Source organism: Petaurus breviceps, unplaced genomic scaffold (genome assembly GCF_028583685.1).
Source record: "Petaurus breviceps papuanus isolate PSGF00001 unplaced genomic scaffold, PetGlider_PUasm1.0 90734, whole genome shotgun sequence".
Taxonomy (NCBI): Eukaryota; Metazoa; Chordata; class Mammalia; order Diprotodontia; family Petauridae; genus Petaurus; species Petaurus breviceps.
Window position 1 is genome coordinate 6562175 of NW_027187327.1, and position 16340 is coordinate 6578514.

General features: G+C 39.6%; 1 pseudogene; it reads left to right on the forward strand.

The window, feature by feature from the left end:
* Nucleotides 1-4624, forward strand: part of LOC138145409 (glycerol-3-phosphate phosphatase-like) — a 30090-nt pseudogene extending 25466 nt beyond the window's left edge.
* Nucleotides 4625-16340: the final 11716 nt, after the last annotated feature.

A 16340-nucleotide genomic window follows, 5' to 3' on the forward strand; every position in this document is an offset into this window, starting at 1 on the left:
CATGCATACACACACACAAAACTTTTGTTCAACTAGCTTCCAAGTACCATCAAGTGAGACAGGAAACTAGGAAATATCTGCTTACCAAAATAGTTGATGTCATCATGGAGAATGTCTTGTAGAATCCAAATGAAGGGACAATCTCTAGTGGTTTATGTTTCTGAATGAGAGTGTGTTGTGCCAAAATGTTACTGAGCCTTTTCAATATGACCCATAACCACTCAAAAGACAGCAAGTCAGGATGGGAGAAAAATTGCTAGATTTGGAGTTAAGAAAGTTTGAGTTTGACTATTGTCTAAGACACTTATTAGCTATGCAACCCTGGAAAAGTCACTTAACTCCTCTGTGCTTCAGTGTCCTCATCTGCAAAATAGAAATTAAAAAAGCACCTACCTCCCAAGTTTTTTGTGACAATAAAATGAGATCATTTCTGGAATGTACTTTGCAAACCTCAAAGTGCCGGTCATATAAATATTAACTATTAGCTATTATTATCTAAAGAAATCAACCTAACAATCCATCTGGGAAAAACTAAATGGACAAAATTAATCTCTTTTCCAGACTATGATTGGCAATTGTATGCTCAGTCCTTTGAGTTAGACCTTCATTGTACCATCTTCATTTTACAGTTGAGTAAACTAAGGACTAAGGCACTTGTCAAAGATCATATAGTCAGTGACAAGGACAGGATTTGAGCTCAGATCCTTGAACTCCAAAGCTAGTGCCCCTTCCACAGTTTGACATTACTCTTCTGTATTGGTAACCAGGAATGGTCAAAATATCAAGAGAAAGGCATCTATTTTGGATGATCCAAGGGAGAAGATTGGCATGAATTGTACAGGAAAGGAATGTCATTAGGTTCAGTTCTAAGCCAATGGAGAGAATACCCACTTTGAAGAGATAATGGATTTATTAAAGTATTGCCATATTTTAGCAAAATTATATTGGTTTTGATCCATTTAGGTTGCAATCAACTGAACCCCTCAGAACTTTTCTATAGAAATTACCACCAGTTAAGGGTCCATTATTCTATGCCTTCATAATCAGTGTGTTGCCCCCCTACCCCCACAAAAACAACCTGCTGCATTTCACCTTCCTAAATAGCCATTCTGACAGACATGACCCACCCAAATGGTATACAGTTATATGTGAGAAACCCAGCAATATTTAGAAATCTTGGCTACAATGATTTTATTAAATGTGTTCTTTTTCCTCTACAGGTTAAAAGCTAGAGATTGAAATTACAAAATAAAAGTTATCATCTTCAAGGAGATCACCTATTTTTTTTGGAGGGTATTTGGGGTTAAGGGACTTGACCAAGGTCACACAGCTAGTTTTTTTCTGTTAAGTATCTGAGGCCAGATTTGAACTCAGGTCCTCCTGACTCCAGGGCCCTCCTCTATTCACTGTGCCACCTAGCTGCCCCCCACCCACTTTTTTTAACAGAAACTTTTTTGTAAAATATATGAAGGGAAAAAGTAATGATGTCATTATGATTCATTCTATGGAATTGCCAGCATCAGTAATTTAATCTATTTAACTAAGCTACTATCATGTTTATTGAGACTTTTATCCATCTTCAGATAAATATGTCCTGACTGATGTTCACTTCTATAACTTCTTTTTTTCTATGAATAATCTTTCCCAGTCATATTAAGATCGGAACCCAACTTTCTTAAAAATTTAAAATAATTTTTAGGCAATGTAATTACTTGTGGCTAGCCTCAATATCCGAAAACCAGTGCTATTTATTACATTCTGAGGTTAAATAAATGGAATTTGTTATTTATAAAAGATTGCTGATATCTTTCTTTTGTATGGGACATCACTGATCAATGGAATTTTTAGAGAAATCTGAAAAAACAGCAACAACATAAAAAACTATGAAAGAAACATATATCTGGAAGAAGAGATGGAATAGTCACATATTAACAATGAAAGGCAACAGATGTGGATGTCCCAAGTGGGATGATACATTGTTTCTCTGTGTGATGCCCCCCCCCCAATTTGGATTCTATGCACATCTCTTGGACTCACAAAGTTAGCTGAAAGGACACTTTAGTATATTTATTATTTTTCTTATAGATGATTACCATGGAAAACATGTTATGCATGAAATAACAAAAGTTGTATCAACTCTTCAATACAATATTCAAAATATCATTAACAATATTCAACTTGCATCCTTCTCTTATAACATATTTTTCTCCTATTCCTAGAAAACTTTCATAACTTATGCTTGTAGTACCTAGTTACTTTAGTGAGACCTCTCTCAGCTAATACCTAACAACAAATTTCTGTGACATCGGAGATAAAAAAAAATTGTGTGAATGAGAATTGCCACCTCTACACTACCTTCCCCCCCCCCCCATACTGCCTCTTGTCTAAGAAATTGCACTAGTGTAATTTTGATTGCCACTCAGTAATAACCCCACATGGAACAAGAACCAACTGGGAGCAATGGCAGTGTGAAAGCTCAGTGGTATTATATGGGATAATTACAAGGATGACTACTCAAGATGATCATTGCTAAGTCAATTCTTTTTTCCTGCCCTGGCACAGAAACTATTGTATCCAGAGCTCAGGCAACTGCCTCAATTATTTTTTTCCCCCTACTACCTTGATTTTCTCTATGGTCCTCTAGTCTCCTCTGACATAAATTAAAACACAATATGATGAAGGCCTAGTGCTTTATGTCTGTCAGTTTCTCTTATAATAATCTCTTCTGTTCCAGAAACGTTGTTGAAACTTGGTACATCCTGAGATGTTAAAATAGAAGAAGATCTGAATCTCCAATTCAAAGAGATAGACAAAACACATATACATGCACAGAGAATGATGAGGTGTAATTGGGCTGTGATTTATTATTGGTATATCACCTACACTGACTGATGGAATCACAGTTTTACTAAAGCACCAGTGTATCACATGGCAAAATCTAGGAGAAAATTTTGCCAGAATATAAGAAATACTTAACACAGCAGGGATATCTAGGGAAATAGAAGAAAAATAATAGTATCCATGAAAGAATTTAGATAGAGGAGTTTAATACTCTTTTCAAATTGAACTTCAGGACGTGGCAATCTTAACTATTTATTCATTGGTATCTTGGTTACTAGTCTGGTCCTTGTAATTCTGTTACCTTCATAAAGAAAGTGTCAAACGTGGGGAACTAAACAAAGTATTCTTAGTTATTTGTTCTTACAAGTTAGATGACTGGGTATAAAAGTACCAAGATCACACTTTTAAAACTCTGTCCTTGCCCCCGTTGTTGATACATTATTACTTTTTTTTTTTTTTTGCTTATAAGTTAGTTTAATGAATGGTCAAATTTTAGGAGGTTGCCTATAGCACTTTCTGTCCACGCCACTCAGGTGGAGCTGTTAATCATAGACTGCCTTGTGACATCTCCTGAACTATATTTTACTTTTATCTCTTAGGGTAATAGGTTAATGGGGATTGTTGATAGAAGGGATTTCATAAATTACCTAGTCCAACAACTTTCATTTTACAGATGAAGACACTGAGGCCAAGAATGAAAGCAACTTGCCTGAGGTCTCATAGTCTCCTTTAATTTAATTTTTCACTTGCTCTAATATTTTCACTCAAGATAAACTGACAGGTTCTTAGCAAGCAGTTGAGCGTGATTTAGATTTCTTTGTATCCCATTAAAACCCCTCTCTTGGGAGGAGGTTGAGGCACCCGGCAACGAGGGTCACTGCGGCCGGCTCAGCGCCGATAGGGTGCAGGCATGGCTGGCCGATGTGGACACGCTGCTCTTGGACTGACGCGGCTTGCTGTGGTGAGGGGAGACCGCGGTGCCCGACGCCCCCGAGACTCTGACCGCGCTGCGGCCCCAGGACAAGCGACTGGGCTTCGTGATCAAGAAGAGCAGCAAGGCCCGCGAGTCCTACCCCGAGAAGCTGCAGCGCCTGGGCTTCAGCGGCCCGGCGGGTCCCGGCATGCGTCCTGAGGTTTTCAGCACGGACTACTGCACCGCCCTCTACCTCTGGCAGCGCCTGTAGGGTGGCAGGGTTCTGGCCGAAGCTTACGTGCTGGGCAACTCGGCCCTGGCCGCCGAGCTGGAGGCCGAGGGCATCCTGAAAGTGGGCGTGTAGCCCGGAGACTGCCTGGATTCTGGCGTGGACGCCGCGGTGGTGGGCTTTGACCCCCCCACACTTCAGCCACGCGAAGCTGACCAAGGCCATACGCCACCTCCAACAACCGGGCTGCCTCCTCTTGGGCACGACATGGACAACCGACCCCTGCTGGAGGGCGGGAGCTAGATTGCCGGTACTGGCTGTCTGTCTAGCCCTAGCAGTGCGGATGGCTGCGCAGAGGCAGGCAGACAGCTTAGGTAAGGCCAGCCTATTCATCTTCGATTGTCTGGCAGTCCAGTTCCTCCTCAATGCAGACCGCACCGACTTGCTGGGAGATCGTCTAAACACAGACATCCTCCTGGGGGTCACCTGTGGCCTCAAGACCATCTTGACTCTTACCGGGATCTCCAGTCTATAGAAAGTTTGAGGCAACTAGCGAAGTGACTGTTCTTCCAGGAACAAAAATGGTCTTTGATTTCTATGTCGACAGTTTAGCTGACCTTATACCAGCTCTTGAAGATTAAAGAGTTGCAAGGGCTTTAATCTCCAAAGTAAAAGTCAATTACCATAATTAATGGATGGGCTTTACTCTAGATGACTAAAAAGAATGTATTGGGATTTAAGAAATCTTAGTTTGTAAACCTTACAGTTGAGCTGGAGAGGTGAGGGGAACAGAGGGGATGATTTTGTTTACAAATTTCCTGTTTTAAAGATGCACTTTGAAAAGAAGGAGGGGGAACACTGTAGTGGCTCCTGACTATGCATTTTATTAGGAGGGAGAGCCCACCACAAGGCCTGCCTTCCAGGTATTCAGCTAACTTCAGAGCTGTAACTGAAGCTGCATTGTTTCTGGCTTATGTTCAAATTTATCTTTCAGAAAAATCGAAATCAAAGTTTGTTCAAGGATATGCCTTTTCATCAGCCAAGGAGGTGGGGCTCTTATTGTGACTTCTGAGTACTGGTACAAACCAAACCTGCCCAGCCTCAATATCTTTTTGGTCTAGGCAGAGCCACATCTAGGAAGGTCTTCATCTTATGGTTGCCAAGACTTGGGGAAGGAGAAGGAAACGTTCATTTTTGGAGATCCTCCATTGAAAGGAGAGTCTACTCTTACCTGTTCCCTTTAACGACCTCTGCACTCTGACTGATGTCACAAATGGGCATTTGTTGCATTTCAAATTCAGGGCCCTTGGGCCTTGCTTTTTTTTTTTTATTAGAGTCAAAGGAACTGTGTTTGAATTCTAGGCTCTGTTATTTGTTATCTGTGAGACCTTGGACAAGCCACAAACATTCTGTATGTCAGTTCCTCATCTAGAAAATGGAAATGGGTTGTGAGACTGGACTTAAATGACTTCTAAAGATGCATTTCTAGTAAAAAAGCATTTATTAAGCATCTACTATGTGCAGGCACTTTGATGTGCTAAACATAACTATATATTTTTATTCTCCTTGATAGCATATCCTTATTCATTTATTTATTTTTATTAAGTATTGTTGTAGACAGCAATAAAAATTTTTAAATGACATTTTATTTAATGATAATATTTTTATTAGAAAAATATTTACATACTGTGCCCACTCCATCCAGATGTGTCTTTAAAATCTCAGGACAACTCAGAAGGCCTGGGGAAGTTTCAATCCATCTCCAATATTTATTTAAAATATTAAGTGAAGTATATTATATAGAACAGTTTATTAAGTGCATACTAGAGGAAATGTAAATGGTGTCCAGCTTACCCAGGCTCCTTGTTTAGTGCTTCTGTTTAGTTAACTGAAAGTGGGTGTTCATACCAAAAACTATTTTTGTTTTTACTTTTGAACTGGTGTGTGGTGAGAGAAAAAGCTTCAGGGTCTGCTTTAGAAATGCCAACCTTCTGACTCTGACTGTGGAAAGAGGCTTGGACCCATGACAAAGGTGCCTCATCTTAAGGAGCAACCTGCATGACTACAGCCATGTCTGGTAGTGGGAACAAAGCAGTGAGGGTGGACTCTTTTTTAAAAAGCAGAAGGCCAAAGCAGTCCAAGGCTGTATATAGCTTTGCAGCCTTTTCCTATGAGACACACATGCATGCACACACAGCACACACATACATACATACACTCCTTTCTTCTGAGGGTTTAGGTGTCAACAGTGTAAACTTGCCACTTGCCCTGGACTCTGGTAGGGGGAGACACTTATGTTCACCCTTTTTGATGCTCAGCTTTGAATAGGAGGTCCGTGGCCTATAGAAGCTGGAAGTACATAGCACCATTTGGAGCTTCCTGTGGAGGCTTTAGGGACATCTTATGGCTTTTGATCCTTTCCTGGGCCATTGAGTATCTCTTCAGTCTGGAAATGTGGTTCTGTACTAGGAAAAGCAGAATTCTGGTAGACAAACTCTCTAAGCAGTGTTAACAGGTTGCACGGCATGATGGCAAGACTTCACAAGAAAACTCACACTTGAAAAATGCTCACAGATGTTTGTTCCCATAGCAATAAACACACAGGACTTACCTGTCTCTTCAGCTTCTTCCATAGTCTCAGCCACAGGCAGTAAGTGGGTACTGTTCCTTGGCACTATCAGCTGTGTAAGCCATGCATCAATTCCAGCCTCCCTCTTCATATGTGTTTTATAGAAAGAAATGTTTTTGTGGTTTAAAAGTTTGGTTCTGCCAGATCTGAAGTCTCAGACCCTTGGTTGTCTTATGTGCCATGGAACTGTACTGGTAATGTGTTTGGGGCTCATCCCTCAGTATTTACCTTAATTAAACTTGCAAACCTGCTCAGAAAAAAAATAAAATAAACCCCACTCTTAAAATAAACTTGGACAATGTACTTACAGTCTCTCACAAAGCCGATCACAATAAGTACTTGATGAATATATGTTAATTGATTGTCTCAATTAGACCTTTTTTCCTTACACAATTTTGCATACAATTGAATTGTGACCCAAAGTATTCACTTGTGAAATCCAATGCAAGAGATTTATTGAAACCTTATGGGAAAGACCATTGTATAGGATACAAAGATGAACAATGTATGGTCACTAATCTTAGATGGAGCTCACAGCCTAATGCAGAGATAATTGACCTGTGGTCCACCACCCCCAAGAGTAATTTTCAGTAACTGATCTCAAAGGGTCAGAACATAGATTTTAGGGGGTCCATGAACTTGAATGAGAAAAAATTACATCTTTATTTTAACGTAATTGGTTTCCTTTTTCATCCTATGGATTTTATTTTATGCACTTAAAAATATTATTCTGAGAAGGGTCCTTAGTCTTCACCAGACTATCATAGGAGTCCATGACAAAAAAAAAAAAAAAAACCTGAATAACTTCTGGACTAGTGGATGTTGAAGTGATAAATGAACAATAAATAAATGAATAAGGATATGCTATCAAAGAGAATAAAAATACATAGGGAGTTATGTTTAGCTACTATAGATGCTTAATAAATGCTTTTTTACTCGAAATGCATCTTTAGAAGTCATTTAAGTCCAGTCTCACAACCCATTTCCATTTTCTAGATGAGGAACAGACTTTCAGAGTGTTTGTGGCTTGTCCAAGGTCTCACAGATAACAAATAGCAGAGCCTAGAATTCAAACACAGTTCCTTTGACTCCAAATTTATCCTTCTTTTCACTCTACCTCCTACCAATGCCTCACTGTGAGGTGCTGTGAGAGTTCCCAAGAAGAAAAGATCATTGGGGTTGATGAAGGGAGACTATATAAATGAAGGGGCATTTGCATTTGTCCTTGTAGCATTTCAATATACTGAGCTATAGGACAAAAATATTTTTCATACATAAAAAGCTGGACAAAGAAAACTAAAAGGGACTTATGAAAGAATTTATGAATTACCCTATAGAAGAAGGAAGATTATAATTAGAGAAACAAAAATCTTTGTCAACAAAACTTCTAGAGTGCAAACATACCTCTTAGGACCCTAAAGACAAAGAATCTCCAGATCTTTTGGTCTCTTAGACTTTCTATAAATAAACTTTTCTGTTTTAAAAAGTATATTTTCAAAGACATCACAAACCGGTGGTCAAGACAAGATCCTCATTTCAATTCCATATTTTTTCTACTATATTTGTTCATATAATTGCTCTATTGCCATTCCACACATATGGCATAGAAGTGAAGAGAAAAATATGCTAATTGAAGCCATGTTTCTTAGTGTACTCTTCAGTAAAGAGGGGAAAGTTTCCTTTCTGGGCACAAGAATATAGAAAGGAATTTTTGTTTGGTTTTTAATTATTAAATGCAATAACCATGTTTTTATAGAAAACCTTTATTCCAAGGAGACAAAAGTATTTTGAATACCTTTGGCAAAAGTAGAAAGAAGAAAATAATAGGACTATTATATTTCACATGAAAATTCTGACATTTTATTTAATGATAATATTTTTATTAGAAAAATATTTACATAATGTGTATATTTGAAATCCTTCTCTACCACAAATTTTAAAAATACAATTTCACAAACATTGTATACTTATGTAAGCTCCTGCAGAGTAGGAATATGGCTGAGGATGTGGGGGAGGGATTTTTTTTTGTTTTTATTGCTAATGTCTACCACAATACTTGACACATAATAAGCATTTAAAATTGCTTATTGGTTGATTAATTAAATGTGTTTATGTGTAGTAGCTGGGGACACCCTAATCACCCAGAAAAGTTATGTCAAGGTACCATGTTAGACTGTATCTTCTCAAAATCTTATTCCCACCAATATGTTACTTTAACTAGTCCACTAAAGGCACAATCCAAAGGAAAACTACTTAATAACATAGCATGTTTAGAAAAGTAAAAATAAAACATTATTTTAAAGCCTAATATACAATCTCTCACAAATACATCATAGACTCTATCCTCTCAAAATCTTAGTTTACAGGTTTACACCAATGTGTTACTTTAGTCCACCAGAGGCAAAATCCAAAGCAAAACTACTTAATAAGATAGCATGTTTAGAAAAGAAAAAGCAAAATATTATTCTAATGAACCCAATAGACAACCTTTCACAAATAGATAGGCATGTAGAGTAGACATACTTAGGAGCCAAATGTAGAATAAAACATATGTGAACAGGAAATGTATGGAAGGGATATATGCATAGAACAAATATGGCTAAGGTACATGCATTAAGAGGCAAACATGGGGCCAAGGAAAATCAGGTCTCTGGTATGATAGGGCTGCTTCTGGTGGTGTTCTTACCCTGCTCCCACTTGATTAGAACCCCTACTTTTGCTGCTTTCTAATATATATAATCCCAACTGGGAATAACATAAATTCTGAAAGAATTATAGTTTTTGCTGAGCATTTTTCTTCACTGATATGTTACTTGTTATTGGGTTGCCCTTTTTTAAAAAAAATAAGCAAACAAGGCCATCTTTCCCTTCATTTCTTACCCAGTCTTAAATCACTGAATGGGTGTTGGTTCAGACAAACTGAGTTCTGAGAAAGACATTACCAGGAATATAAATTTCTTGAAATAGAGCTCTGGAAACCAGGCTTTGATAAAACCATTGGGATTAAAATGGAGCTACTTGATTGTGCCTTAGACCCTGATTAAATCACTGTGTCTATCACTGATTGGCCAATAATTGGCCCCAACCCAAACTTCAGTTGGTCATTGTTTGGGTTTTGTTGGCTCAGAGTGAGCATAAATAGCAGTTTGTTTTTTTTTTTTCTGTTCTGACTAGAAACCCTGGGTGTCTTCCCCTCACAGTAGGGGAATAAGTAAACGAGGTCATTTTTTGGCTCATTTCTTACCTAGCATATATCACTGAATGGGTGTTGCCTCAGACAAACTGAGACCAGGGAAAGACCTTAGCTTATAAAGGTCAATGTCTCCCACTGCATCCAGGACCATCTGCGGTCATCCTGATCTATGTCTTCCCACTGGACCCTGATGGATCTGAAGGGATAGTGAGGCTTTGCCTCACTTAAATCCAAGTCACTTGCAAGTCAAGACAACACTTTTCTGATGTCATTGGGCCTCTTTGTGAACAAAAAGGACAAACAACAGCTCCATGCCCAGGTACAGCCATGAAGTTTGCGCTCAAGTCATCACCTTTATACCCTCTGAATACGACAACTGGACTCCTACCAAAAACCTCCCTGAGCATTCATAGGATAAGGTCAACTTGAGATTGTCCAGTTCTAGGCCTCCATAGCATTGCCCAGACATCTCTAGCCTTGAATAATATAGATACTATTCCAGTGGGCTCTGTTTTAGACTTTTATCCAACCTCCCCTTCTCCCTCTTTGTTAGTTCAATCCAAGCAGGACCTACATGAGATCCAGAATTCTGGCCTTTGTGTTCCAGGGCCTTCTGCAGTTCTCCAGAGGCCATCTCTAGATCAGACCTACCTCCTAATCATACTGTCCTCTGCCATGCCTTCCCCTTCACATGCCAGCTATGAGATGAGCCTCCTGAGGCATCATTGGCCAGAGCATCACCATTTGCTAAAAGAATGGACTTCACAGGAAAACCTTAAATAATCTTAATGATCTGATTCTCTCCATTGGCCTCTCTTCTACCACTCATATTCTGAGTGAGCTCATTCCTCAATGGTTGGCATACCCTGGGCTTCTCAGTGATTCTGAACCCCAAGATATTAAAGTAAAAACCCTGCTCCCAATCTAAAATGCATTTTCATCCTCCTCTTCTCTTCCCCTAAACGTTCTACTCCACAAATATCTGCCCCTTCCATTGTGCTGTCTGAAAAGCCTGTTCCGTAATAAACAAACTCTTTTCACATTAAACTTGCATTTCTTATCTTCTGGCATTCATTGAAACTTGGCTCCCTTTTGGTGACAGTGAGTACTTAACTATCTTTTTTAACACTGGTAGAACATTTACTTATATCTTCTCTTCCATATACATTCGCCCAATCCCATTAACTGATTATATTAAAGAAGTTAGAAAAAAATTGAGGCCATTTAAAGAGTATCAGTGGTTTGTGAGACATCTTGTGAGGGAAACATGATTAGATTATCCAGGATGTCTCCTCTAGGTTCAAACTTGTGGTGGATTGTAATGGGCCTTATGAGGTTCCACCCACCCTTGTTATAGGTAGGAATAGTCCTAATTAAGGCTTGAAGAGTTTTTGACTTTTGACTTTTGATTTAATTGAATAGTTCAATTAAAAATTAAGAGGAAGCAGTCAAAAGAGAACCTGGTTAGAAGTTCCTGGGGGTGTGAAGTCTTAAGCTAAGAAGCAGGTGAAGGAGACCTGGATGAAGATAGTAGTCTAGATTCATTCTGAAAAAATTATTATATTCTGTCAGTTACTCAAAACTTCTCCTAGAAATCAAGGCCTATCTCTCTTTTTTTAAGTTTTCAAATGTTTTTGTTGATATATTTTGTTTTTCTCATCACCATAGTTTCCTTAGTATTCTCCTTTTTACCTGCCAAAGAGCCATTTCAGATAACAAATAGTATATCATAACTGATCAAACTTGAAAAAGCCTGAAAATATGTGCAGTATATAGAAATGTCAAACTCCCACCTCTACAAATAAGTAGGGTGTACATTTTTTCTCACATCTCTTCTTTCAAGCCATACTTTTTCTTTTTAACTTTGTAATAATAATTTTCATTTTTATGGGTATTTGCTCTTTCTGCTTACATTGTTATGTCATTACATATATTGCTTTATTTTATTTTTGCTCTTCTCTATTCATTCTGCATCAGTTTATTTAGATATTTACAAGTTTCTCTATTTTCATCACATTCATCATTTTTTTTGGAGGGGGGAAGGCAGGACAATTGGGTTTGAGTGACTGGCCCAAGGTCACATAAGTAGTAAGTGTCAAGTGTCTGAGGCCGGATTTGAACTCAGGTCCTCCTGACTCCAGTGTTCTATTCACTGGGCCACCTAGCTGTCCCCCCACATATATGTAAATCTAACTGTGCATATAGTTGTATATTAGAACTTTCATCTTATCAATAGTCTATCATGTTGTATGACTGATAGACATTAAAGACAAAGGCTTCTAAAGAATAAAATTAAGTATTTCTTAAAGGACAATAGAGAAATGAATGGTGGGTATGATAAAGCCGTAATAAATAATAGGGACTTTAAAGAAGAACCATTCATAATCATTTACTTCCTGACAAAATGATATAACAGTTAGTCGTATAGGATTGTATCTAACATATATATGTATATATTTCAGTTTGAATAATGAGGGGATTTGTTTTGACTATGCACATTTGTTAAAAAGGAATTTGTTTTCATTTCGATAAGGTAGAAGGAGAGAAAAATGATTTCATTTAATTAAAAATAAAATGTAATTAAAAATAGTAATATATAATATTTTCAAATCATATGGGTTTGGGAAGACAACAGGGGCCAGCACAGAGGCTTGAAAGATGACAGGGACTGGTGCAGAGGCTCAGATGCTGGAGCATGAAGAGGCCCTGATGTGACTTAATCAACATGACAGCAATTTGACCCACCAACCACAAGGGCCATTGCCAGGCCTAACACTGCAGGGCTGGGACTGGTCAGAGCTGGGTAAGAGTCAAATGTAGGGCCCCTGGCAGTGGCAGCAGCTACTCCTGGGACCACCAACCCACAGCCTGGAAATTTAAAAAGCCCCTATCTGGACTTCCAGGGACCAGGATGGCAGAGTGAACCCCAGCTGCTACAATCCCCCCCTCTGACCCTGAAAACATAGTAATTATTTCCCCAAAGCAAAACTTTAAACAGTAAAGTCTTGGGAACCTTAGAGGAAGGGTGTGGCTAGGGCCCTGCCTCAAAATGGGTAAAAAAAACAGACAGAAAAGACAAAGACTCTGGAGTCCTTCTATTGTGAATGGGAGGAACCAAATTCAGAGGGAGACAGTGTGAACTCCACACCCACAGCTAAAGCCTCAACAGGGAACTGGTTTCAAGTACAGAAAATATTCTTAGATGAGCTCAAAAAGAACTTTGAAAACCAAATTAGAGAGATAGAAGATAAACTGAATAATTCTTTTTTTTTAATGCTTTATTAACTTCTGATTTACATCATTCGTTTCCGCCAGATTTTGAGTTAAAAATTTTCTCCCCGTTTTTCCCCCACCCATCCCCCCAAAACAGCAGTCTCACAGGATATCCCCACCTCCAATCTGCTCTCTCCCATATTTTCTCCCATACGAGTTTCAACTTTTCCAGTGGATCTCTATGCCTCAGTGCCTGTATATCTTTTTTTTCTTAATAACATGTAAGATGGTATTAATAATAGTATGTATATAGATATATACACACACACATATATATTTGAATATTTGATTTTAAAACGTTCAATTTCAGATTCATTCCCTTCCCCCCCTGCCACCCACCCCCACTGGGGAGACAAGCAGTTCAGTATAGGTTGCACATGCGTGGCTAATGCAAAACAATAACATAGTAGATGTATTGTAAAAGACTGACTATATTTCCCTCCCTCCTATCCCACCTCCCACTTGTTCTATTCTCTACTTTGATCCTGTCCCTTTTCAAAAGTGGGTGCTTCCAACTTCCCTCCCCCCCAGCCTGCCCTCCCTTCCATCATTCTCCCTCACATCCCCTTCCCCCCCTATTCTCCTGGAGGGTGAGATCCCCTATTTAGTGTGTATTTACCTCCCTCCTCAAGCCTGATTCAATAGGAGTAAGGTTGACCCATTCCCTTTTGCCTTCCTATTCTTCCCCTCCATTGTAACCACTTTCCCTTGCCTCTTCTGTATGAGATAGTTTGCCCCACTCTGTCTCTCCCCATCTCCTCTCATTATATTCCTCTCACCTCTTAATTTCACCTTTTAAGTATCATCCCTTCCTGTTAAATTGGTCCCGTGCCCTCTATCTATGTATACCTGTAAACGTATATACACACATTCACATATGTATTCATATGCCCGCATACCCTCATATAAAGACATATATACATTTCTAATCCCTGCAATTACTGAGAAAAGTTTCATAAGTTACAATTATTGTTTTTCCATGTAGGAATGTTAATAGTTCAACTTTGGCCAGGTGGCTCAGCGAGCAAGAGCACCGGCCCCAGTGCCGGAACGACCCGGATCAAATCCGGGCCCAGACACTCATCACCACACCCAGAAACAACAACTGGCCATGTAACCCCGAGCAAGCCACTCAACCCCGATTGCTTTAAAAAAAATAGTTCAACTTTGATAAGTTCCTTATGATTTCTTTTCCCTGTTTACCTTCTCACGCTTCTCTTGCTTCTTGTATCTGAATGTCAAATTTTCTATTCAACTCTGGTTTTTTCAGCAAGAATGCTTGAAAGTCCTGTATTCCACTGAATAACCATATTTTCCCCTGAAATATGATACTCAGTTTTGCTGGGTAGGTGACTCTTGGTTTTAATCCCAGCTCCCTTGACCTCTGGAATATCACATTCCAGGCCCTTCGATCCCTCAGTGTAGAAGCTGCCAGATCCGGGGTTATCCTGATTGTGTTTCCACAATATTCAAATTGTTTCTTCCTGGCTGCTTGTAATATTCTCTCCTCAATCTGGGAATTCTGGAACCTGGCTATAATATTCCTAGGAGTTTTCTTTTTGGGATCTTTTTCAGGAGGTGATCGGTGGATTTTTTCAACCTCTATTTTGCCCTCTGGTACTAAAACATCAGGGCAGTTTTCTTTGAGAACTTCCTGGAGGATGCTTTCTAGGTTCTTACTTTGGTCATGGCTCTCAGGCAGTCCAATAATTTTTAAATTATCTCTCCTGGATCTATTTTCCAGGTCAGTGGTTTTTCCCATGAGATATTTCACATTGCCTTCTATTCTTTCATTTGTTTGGATCTGTTTAACAGCATCTTGACTTCTCCTAAAGTCATTAGCTTCCATTTGCTCCAATCTAATTCTGAAGCAATGATTCTCCTCACTGAGCTTTTGAGATTCTTTTTCCATCTGGCAAATTCGACTTTTTAAGGCATTCTTCTCCTCATTGCCTTTTTGAGCCTCCTTTGCCATTTGAGTCAGTCTGTTTTTTAAGGTATTATTTTCTTCAGTCAGGTTGTTAACTCTCATTTCATAATTTTCTTGCATTGTTCTCATTTCTCTTCCCAATTTTTCCTCCACTTCTCTTATCTGCTTCTTAAGGTCCTCTATGGCCTGTAACCAGCTTGTATTTTCCTTTGAAGCTTTTGGTGCAGGAGTTCTGACTTCACTGATTTCCTCCTGTTCCATGCCTTGCTCCTTCTTATCCCCAAAATAGGAGTGTAATGTTGGAATCTTCTGTCTGCTTTGTTTCCTTTGCCTGCTCATTTTGCCACTCAATTACTTGACTTTTGGGCTTTTTGCCACAGTAGGACTCTGTCACCAGACAGGGGAGTTTTCGTCCCAAACGCTGGGGTTTTCTCAGCTGCCGGAGGTATTAGATGGGTGCCCTCTCTGAGGTCTCCACATGCTCTGGCAGGCTGGACACACACCCCAGGACCTCCACCCTAGACTGCAATCCAGTTCCAAGCAGGTTAAAGCAAGAGCGATTACCCCTCAGACTGGTGCTTGGTCCCCCTACACTCTGCAGGCCAGGAGCTGAAGCCGCCATGTGGAGCTGGCAAGCTGTGCTGTCGTCTCAGCAGTTTCTTGCCCCGGGGGTAAAAGCCACGCACTCCCACTTACTGGGTCTCAAAGTCCAGACTGCACTGGCCTCTCACCTTGTCCTTAGCATCTATGTATTGATAAATCTGGAAACGGCCACAGCTGCTGCTGATCTGGAGTCCTCTGGCTGGTGGCTGGTCAGGTCCGCCCTGGGGCTAAAGCCTTGGCGTGGTGCTGGGCTGGGCTCCCAGAGCTTTGCGCTGGCCGATTCCTGCTGGCCTGCCGGGCTGTTTTCAGCAGGAGGTTAGCTTCTCTCCGTCATTTTGTGGGTTCTGCAGCTCCAAAGTTTGTTTAGAGTCCCCTTTTTACATGGATTGGGGAGGGTGGAAGCTGGAGCCGCGGGAGGGTCGTGCTTCTACTCTGCCATCTTGGCTCCGCCCCATGAATAATTCTTTTAAAATCAAAATTACAAAGTTAGAAAAATATTACAATGAAAAAAATAGCTCCTTATAAAGAAAAATGTGTGATATGGAAAAGGACCTTCAAATACTAATGGAGGAAAATAATTTGCTAAAAACTGGAATCAACTAAATTGAAGCAACTAACTCTACGAGGAACCAAGAATCAGTCAAACAAAACATCAAGAATGAAAAATTCAAAAAAGAGGTAAAATATCTCAATGAAAAAATAACTGACCTGGAAAACAGATCCAGAAGA